Source organism: Schistocerca nitens, chromosome 4 (genome assembly GCF_023898315.1).
Source record: "Schistocerca nitens isolate TAMUIC-IGC-003100 chromosome 4, iqSchNite1.1, whole genome shotgun sequence".
In the NCBI taxonomy this organism is placed as follows: domain Eukaryota; kingdom Metazoa; phylum Arthropoda; class Insecta; order Orthoptera; family Acrididae; genus Schistocerca; species Schistocerca nitens.
The window spans coordinates 75,108,208-75,117,362 of record NC_064617.1 but is presented as its reverse complement, the minus strand read 5'-3'; the positions used below and the strand labels follow the sequence as shown (position 1 = coordinate 75,117,362).

Genomic DNA, 9,155 nt, shown 5'->3' with positions numbered 1-9,155 from the left:
CTATGAAGAGCAATACCCTTATACTAGTGCGTCACTTAGTCACTTCTGCAATTTACCGTCCACTTGCGGTTAGCATCACAGCTCAGTTAACATACGTTGTCTGACATCTTGGCTCTTGGAAAGCTGTAAAAAGTAACATGTGGTGGTGGTTAGTGGTGTTTAACGTCCCGTCGACAACGAGGTCATTAGAGACGGAGCGCAAGCTCGGTTTAGGGAAGGATGGGGAAGGAAATCGGCCGTGCCCTTTCAAAGGAACCATCACGGCATTTGCCTGAAACGCTTAAGGGAAATCATGGAAAACCTAAATCAGGATGGCCGGAGACGGGATTGAACCGTCGTCCTCCCGAATGCGAGTCCAGTGTGCTAACCACTGCACCACCTCGCTCGGTAAAAAAAATAACAATAATCATCATAATAATAATATATAGTGCATGAAATCTTTGCCAAAATATAAACAGCGTGTATCTTCTTCGACTCAACAAATGCATTTGAATGTGTGGACCATAATGTTTTACTGAACTTTTCCATCAATTGGTGCGATATTAATGTAGAGAATGATTCTACCAATGGTTGCTTTCGTATCCAGGAGACAAAGACGGAAGTTTTCGTCCAGTATCTGCAAAGAGGAAACAAATCTGAGTCTCTCTTTGGTGCATTTGATAACATGTCGCAAGTTCGAATCCTGCCTCGGGCATGGATGTGATGGATGTGTGTGATGTCCAAGGTTAGTTAGGTTTAATTAGTTCTAAGTTCTAGGCGACTGATGACCTCAGAAGTTAAGTCGCATAGTGCTCACAGCCATTTGAACCATTTTGAACCCGCTTTTCTTAGTGTAAATGAGTGATTTGCCAATAAATACCACGAGTTATTAAAATTGTATTTTCAAATGACAAACGTGTCACATTCATAAACGTGGAATTGTATATGAATTATTTAGCAAATATCGTAGAACGTAACATGAGCATGAAATTGGCGGAGAACGTATGTTCGATTAAGGTAAAACTGTCAGAAGGTAAACCTGAAGGTTGAGTTGAACATCGCAGTGTTTCCCTAGCGACGATCCTATTCGAGAGAGTATAATGTTGCACTGCTTCGACCTTCGAACTGGCTTACACAGTCGGTAATAGGAGGACCTGCAGTTAAATGTGTACTGCGAACCACGGCGAAACAGGACGTTTTTCACATTAATAAACGTTTTTAGACACGTGTGAAATGATACCGACACACAAAAATCCAGGGAGTACCGCACTCAATAGTAATGTAAATGCTTTAATAGTGAGCCAACGCGGCACATAGAAAGATTAACAACAATAAAACACATTACACGTAATTTGTTATTGTCATAAAAGCGAGGTTTTGTGGTCACAAGATGATCGAAAATATGATAAAGAACATTTTAAATTCATACGATTGATGACTAATGAGTAGCTTCCTTGAAAGGCTTAGATTCTAGTGCAGAATATGAATACTACTATTTGCAGTATAAGAATAATCCACGCCAGCTCTAACGCTCAAACAGTGAAGTATTCTTGGATTGTATACCTGCACTCTTGTCACAGGGAGACTCAGCTGCTCCTGCCGAAGTCGTTTTATGCAACCCGCAGTATTATATCTGTTCTTCAAAAACCATGAGTGAGATTGTCTTTTTCTCTCTCTCGCTAAGCGCTAATTTATTAGTAATACAGAGAATACGAACATTGTCTTTTTGTGGGATATTTAATGTAGGTAAATTTTGTATAAGGATATGTTTCCTCTGGAGGCCGTAGTTCCTAGTTATCCAAGAAAAACGTAGGAAAGTGACCTACAATCGCACCTCTACCGCAACACACATTTATAGTACGTTGCTCATGGCATTCCCTACCGCCACTGTGCAAAAAATTTGCGACTGTATGAATTATTTCCCACATTGGACCTGCAGAGGATTAATGAATGGTGCGACAGCTGGCAGCTTTCCCTAAACGTAGATAAATGTAATATAATGCGCATACATAGGGGCAGAAATCCATTCCAGTACGATTATGCCATAGGTGGTAAATCATTGGAAGCGGTAACGGCCGTAAAATACTTAGGAGTTACTATCCGGAGCGATCTGAAGTGGAATGATCACATAAAACAAATAGTGGGAAAAGCAGGCGCCAGGTTGAGATTCATAGGAAGAATTCTAAGAAAATGTGACTCATCGACGAAAGAAGTAGCTTACAAAACGCTTGTTCGTCCGATTCTTGAGTATTGCTCATCAGTATGGGACCCTTACCAGGTTGGATTAATAGAAGAGATAGACATGATCCAGCGAAAAGCAGCGCGATTCGTCATGGGGACATTTAGTCAGCGCGAGAGCGTTACGGAGATGCTGAACAAGCTCCAGTGGCGGACACTTCAAGAAAGGCGTTACGCAATACGGAGAGGTTTATTATCGAAATTACGAGAGAGCACATTCCGGGAAGAGATGGGCAACATATTACTACCGCCCACATATATCTCGCGTAATGATCACAACGAAAAGATCCGAGAAATTAGAGCAAATACGGAGACTTACAAGCAGTCGTTCTTCCCACGCACAATTCGTGAATGGAACAGGGAAGGGGGGATCAGATAGTGGTACAATAAGTACCCTCCGCCACACACCGTAAGGTGGCTCGCGGAGTATAGATGTAGATGTAGATCTGGCTTTCACTGAGAGGCCTTATTACGCCACCTGCTTAGTCGAGCACTAAAAAACTGTAAAACTGATATTTGAGTAAATTTCACCTAACAAATTTGCGAATTTTAACAGCATAAAATAAACAACTCCACTGTTGTATTCATCACGTCTACAATCTTTGTACAGTGGTAGAAGGGAGTGTCACGAACATCATACTAGAAATCCTGACTGGTGAGGGCTGAGTGTCGGTGCGGACGTGTATTTGAAATTCGCTTTTGTACGACTTTCTTGAGTAATTGAAAAACCGTGGCCTCCAGCGAAAATGTACGCCATTATAAAATTTCCTACAAACAGGTGTCGTTCATTTTTTCTGTGGGACTACCTGCGCTTAGCGAGCGTGAAATATGAAAATCTTGAGCGTGGTTTTTGAAGGCTAGATGTAACACTGTGAGTCGCATAAAACGCCTTCGGTAAGGGCAGCTGTTGAATTAAATTTTGGGTTAACTCTGTGCGTTTGGAAGGAATGTCCTCAGGGTAGCGTGAACAATGTGCGGTGTCAGTTCGCGAACATAGCGCAGACCATTGTTTTAATATCTCTGGATTTTATCTTTGCCATCCCTGTACATTCAAGGTGTTGCAGATAACGTGTCTTCCTCTGTAACTTCCAAAACAATAAGTGAAAGGAATAATTATTTAGATATGTAAATGTACGAAAAGTAGTTATTATGTGGAGCTATGACCATGGTTTATTTAATTATCTTCCAGAAAGTTATAGCAACGAGTTATAATTATTTTAACAGAACATTTTTTCCTATTATGCAGCTGACGTACGTTAAACAGCTTGTGTACAAATCAGTATAAACTAATTTCTATCAATTTCATTTAGAGAGCTAGAAAAATTCAAAGTTTTGGGGGTTGATGCAAGAGTCTGTACGTGAAGTTTCTGATGTCACGGAGAGACAAGCTTTTTCGGTGCGCTGTTCGACCAGAGTGTAGAACGTATCTTGACACCGTCATGTAATAGGTGGTTGGAATTCACGAAAAAACGAGATTCTGTGTGCCACAGACATTGACTTGGGAAAAAAAAAAAAAAAAAAAACATGGCATAACCGAGTATGCTGACGTGTTTCTGACGTTCGGCGAATACCAACACGATGCCATGGCTGACGCAGTGCGATATCCTCGACAAAGAGCTCCGTCAGCCATTACTTTCTAACGTGCTCACCAAAGACTTCGAGAAAGACGTAATCTGGGAAGACATGGCGGTAATAGGCAAAGACCAGCAAGAAGTGAGGATATGAAAGAGTTTGTGTCAGGCGAAATACGCAAGTGAGAGGTATCAAGCCTTTATCTTCGACGGTTTAGGTGTACCCTTTGAAAATGTCGGTGTAGATATTATTGGTCGTATGTGGACGCAACAAGATGGTCACTCAGTCCATCCTGCGAGCGAAGTGCAAAAACTGAAAACCTGGAAGACATTTTGGACGACGTGGTCCGCTACAATGTAGTGCACGGGCGCGGGATCAACAGTATATTCCCATTTGTTGTGAAATATAAAGAATCGTGTTTATGTCCCCGACCCGACAACCCAAAATGACTTCAAACAGAGGATCGCTCTGTCACACCAGAAAGTTTATTTACTGCATGTTGCATACAACCGTTAAACCTTTGAAAATTTCTATATCCCTAACTGAAATTGATAGAAATTTGATTTAAAAAGATTTGTATACAGGCAGTTTAAATGTTTAAGTTACATGACAGAAAAAATAATGTTCTGTAAAAAAACTCATAGCTCTTTGTCGAAACTCTCCGGAGATACAGGGTTATTACAAATGATTGAAGCGATTTCCCAGCTCTACAATAACTTTATTATTTGAGATATTTTCACAATGCTTTGCACACACATACAAAAACTCAAAAAGTTTTTTTAGGCATTCACAAATGTTCGATATGTGCCCCTTTAGTGATTCGGCAGACATCAAGCCGATAATCAAGTTCCTCCCACACTCGGCGCAGCATGTCCCCATCAATGAGTTCGAAAGCATCGTTGATGCGAGCTCGCAGTTCTGGCACATTTCTTGGTACAGGAACTTTAAACACTGAATCTTTCACACAACCCCACAGAAAGAAATCGCATGGGGTTAAGTCGGGAGAGCGTGGAGGCCATGACATGAATTGCTGATCATGATCTCCACCACGACCGATCCATCGGTTTTCCAATCTCCTGTTTAAAGAAATGCCGAACATCATGATGGAAGTGCGGTGGAGCACCATCTAATGGTACGTTTAGCTCCCTGCTTGCTTTACTCGTCGACTTCCGCGGGCTACGCGTGAAACTTGCCCGCACGCGTTCAACCGTTTCTTCGCTCACTGCAGGCCGACCCGTTGATTTCCCCTTACAGAGGCATCCAGAAGCTTTAAACTGCCCATACCATCACCGAATGGAGTTAGCAGTTGGTGGATCTTTGTTGAACTTCGTCCTGAAGTGTCGTTGCACTGTTATGACTGACTGATGTGAGTGCATTTCAAGCACGACATACGCTTTCTCGGCTCCTGTCGCCATTTTGTCTCACTGCGCTCTCGAGCGCTCTGGCGGCAGAAACCTGAAGTGCGGCTTCAGCCGAACAAAACTTTATGAGTTTTTCTAGGTGTCTGTAGTGTGTCGTGACCATATGTCAATGAATGGAGCTACAGTGAATTTATGAAATCGCTTCAATCATTTGTAATAGCCCTGTAAGGTAATAAACTATCTTCATCCGCAGAAACTGTAAAATTTCTTAAGTTTGCCACTCTAAATAAATAATCCTTTCATTTATTATTTCGTAAGTTGCTGCGAAAAACAGCTTAGCTTTAACACACTGCATTCACTTTCAGGAAATACGTGGCTAATAGTTTGGATAGATTCAAATCCACACGGCGAACAATGAACATAAAAACTGAAAAAAATGGTTGTAGGTCTGTCATCAGCTGCATTAAGAGTTATCTTTTTTATTTCTTGACGGTGACAATTTTCGGACACCTATGGCCATTTTCAAACCAACCGTGTCGTAAGAACGACAACACAGGGGAAAACCTATGTAGAATGGCAGCCCCTTCAGTAATGATGACAGCGGCACTATGGCCGACTCAACAACAGTAAGTAGACCACATAGGACTGGCACTGAAAAACTTCAAGTTTGTGAACATAAAAACGGTTAACACCTGAACTACTCTTTTTAATCGCTTTACAGAAAGGTTTGTATCACTTGCTTCATTACATTTTTAAATTCCAACGGGAGTGAAGAATCTGACAGATAACCAAACCACATATTTTCGCATCTAACGCGGAAGACTTCGTTATGGTATTCTCCCTGTAATACGGACAGGTAATTAGTTGCGTTATTTTCGAAAACTTTTATGTGTCACTTGTCTGTTTGTACTATTGCAGTCTTTTTGCTTTCGTGTTCGTTTTTATTTACATTTTTCGTGTAATTTTTGTCTACTCTCTTTGAATGATGTAGAGCATCTTTCCACATTCGAGTAGCTTTGCTGAAAACGCTATAAAAACCTGAGGAAAATGTATAAATAATAAAGTACGAATGTAACTGCCTGGAAGTTCGATCTAATCAAATTACAAGTAATGAACCGAGCGAGGTGGCGCAGTGGTTAGCACACTGGTCTCGCATTCGGGAGGACGGCGGTTTAAACCCGCATCCGGCCATCCTGATTGAGGTTTTCTGTGATTTTCCTAAATTGCTTCAAACAAATGCCGGAATTATTCCTTTGACAGGACAAGGCCGACTTCCTTCCCCATCGTTCCCTAATCCGACGGGACCAATGGCCTCGCTGTTTGGTCCCCTCCCCCGAATCAACTAACCTCCAAAAGGTAATAAACCATTATTTATTTTTAAAGAGGACAGTTTTAATTTTGTGATCCAGAATATGCTTCATATTTAAATGTGGCTTAGAGTAGTGGTGAAATGGATAGAAGTGAGTCAGTTGTTGCAGGGGAGGTATTTGTATGGTTGAAATGGCTCTGAGCATTATGGGACTTAACATCTGAGGTCATCAATCCCCTACAACATAGAACTACTTAAACCTAACTAACCTAAGGACATCACACACATCCATTCCCGAGGCAGCATTCGAACCTGCGACTGTAGTGGTCGGGGGCTTCCAGAGGAAGCGCCTAGAACCGTTCGGTCACACCGGCCGGTAGGTATTTGTAATTTATTGTCTACTGTATGGACTCACTTATAAGAAACAGACCCATTTCGTCACAGGGTTCATTCAAACAGTGGCCATCCCCAAATTTCTTTGTATAAGTCCGGTAATTGCCCACCTTCCGACTGAGGAGTCACGTTTTGCATACATAATCCATAACGAGCAGTGGATAACTACCGAAACTCCGCGAAAGTGGTAGGTTCATATACGGGTTAGACAAAATAGCAGAAAATTTTGTTGAAATACAGGCTAGAAGTTACCGGAAGCAACCCCAACCATTCCGTTTTCATTGAAATTTCAGTGCTGCAGGGAGGCACAATGAAATCCGCTTGCGGGCCGGAGTGGCCGAGCGGTTCTAGGCGCTACAGTCTGGAACCGCGCGACCGCTACGGTCGCAGGTTCGAATCCTGCCTCGCGCATGGATGTGTGTGATGTCTTTAGGTTAGTTAGGTTTAAGTAGTTCCAAGTTCTAGGGGACTGATGACCTCAGATGTTAAGTCCCATAGTGCTCAGAGCCATTTGAACAATTTTTTTTAAATGCGCTTTGTAAATCCGTTCACTACTCGTAGGCTGCCAGCCTGCAGGCGCAAACTACGCTGGATCGCAGAACGTAAAGTGGAAAGTAACTTCTGAGTGATGTGTCACTGCCAAACTCGATGAAACTTGGTCCATACGTAGAAAGGCCACAGGTCATAGGCCAAATACCATACAAAGAAAGTAAATACAGTACAGCAGATAACTTAAAGAAATACACAATGAGACGAACAAAAATAACACTTTTATACTAAGACGATTATTACACTCGGCCAACCGCGTTTCATTATGGTTTTCTAGGCATTAGACAAGGCTGGACATGGTTCGTAATAGGACGTGTGCTCACCAGCTACGGCAACACATGCTTTAAAACGTGCTCACATATTCACCACAATGTTGTAAGGAATTCTCGAATTCCCTCTACCATCACGGTTTATAATTACTGGTCCACGTGGACGAGCTGCAATATGCATCCCCTAACCCATCCCACATGTGTTCGACGGGATGTAAGTTGGGAGAAAAGCAGGCCAGTCCATTCGTCGAATGTCCTCTCGTCACGTGTCTCCCCCACCTGCTCTATTCGACGCGTTCGCGCTTTGTAATCCACAAAAACGAAATCAGGGCCGAATGCACCTCTGAAAAGACACACATGGGGAATGAGTACACTACCACAATAACGTTGGCTGGTGAGGGTAACGTTTTCAAAGGTTTCAAGTTCAATAAGCCCTTCGGTAGTCCAGGAGTTATGATATGAGGAGGCGTTTGTTGCATGCTGCAGTTATAAGCGTCGGAAGACATGAAAGGAAAACATTGATTGAGAAGGACCTGTATCAAGGTCTATTCAGTGACATATGCTGTTGGATAGAAAGTTTTCTAACAGACAGGGAGCAGCATGTCGTCCTGAACGGGGTAACTTCAACAGAAACAAGAGTAACTTCAGGTGTGCCCCAGGGCAGCGTAATAGGTCCTCTGCTTTTTACTATTTACATAAACGATCTGGTTGATGGTATTGACAGCGGCCTTAGACTGTTTGCCGATGATGCTGTAGTCTACAGGAAAGTAGTATCACACGAAAGTTGTCAACAAATCAATGAGAATTTGCAGAAAATAAATGCGTGTTGTAATGACTGGCAGTTATCTCTCAGAATAGTAAGTGTAATCTACTGCGTATAACAAGGCGAAAATCCCCATTAATGAATGAGTACAAAATAAATGATCAATCTTTGGAAGTGGTAACATCAGTCAAGTATCTGGGTGTGACTGACTATTCGAAATTATCTCAAATGGAATGATCAGATTACACAAGTAACTGGTAAGGCGAACTCTAGATTGCGGGTTATTGGTAGAATCATGAAGCGATGCAGTCCTTCAACAAAGGAAATGGCTTACAAGACGTTAGTTCGTCCAATCTTAGAGTATTGTTCGTCTGTGTGGGACCCTTACCAGTTGGGTTTGATTAAAGAAATTGAGAGGGTCCAAAGAAGAGCGGCAAGATTCGTGACTGGTACATTTAGCCATCGCGAGAGCGTTACAAATCTCATAGAAAGTTTGAAGTGGGACACACTTGCAGATAGACGACGCGCTAAACAGAAGGTGCTGCTCTCTAAATTCCGAAATCCAGTCTTCACCAACTTTCAAATCGCGTAATGATCATCATTCAAAGATAGGGGAAATAAGAGCTCGTACTGAGGCGTTCAGACAGTCGCTTTTCCCCCGCGCGATCCGCGTCTGGAACAGAGGGGGGAAATATGACCTTGGCGCGAATTGTGCCCTCCGC

General features: G+C 42.4%; 1 non-coding gene across 1 annotated transcript; it reads right to left on the bottom strand.

Annotated features, from left to right (window-relative positions):
• Positions 1-312: 312 nt before the first annotated feature.
• On the bottom strand, positions 313-385 carry Trnaa-cgc (transfer RNA alanine (anticodon CGC)). Its single transcript has one exon. It is a non-coding gene; the product is annotated as a tRNA-Ala (tRNA).
• Positions 386-9,155: the final 8,770 nt, after the last annotated feature.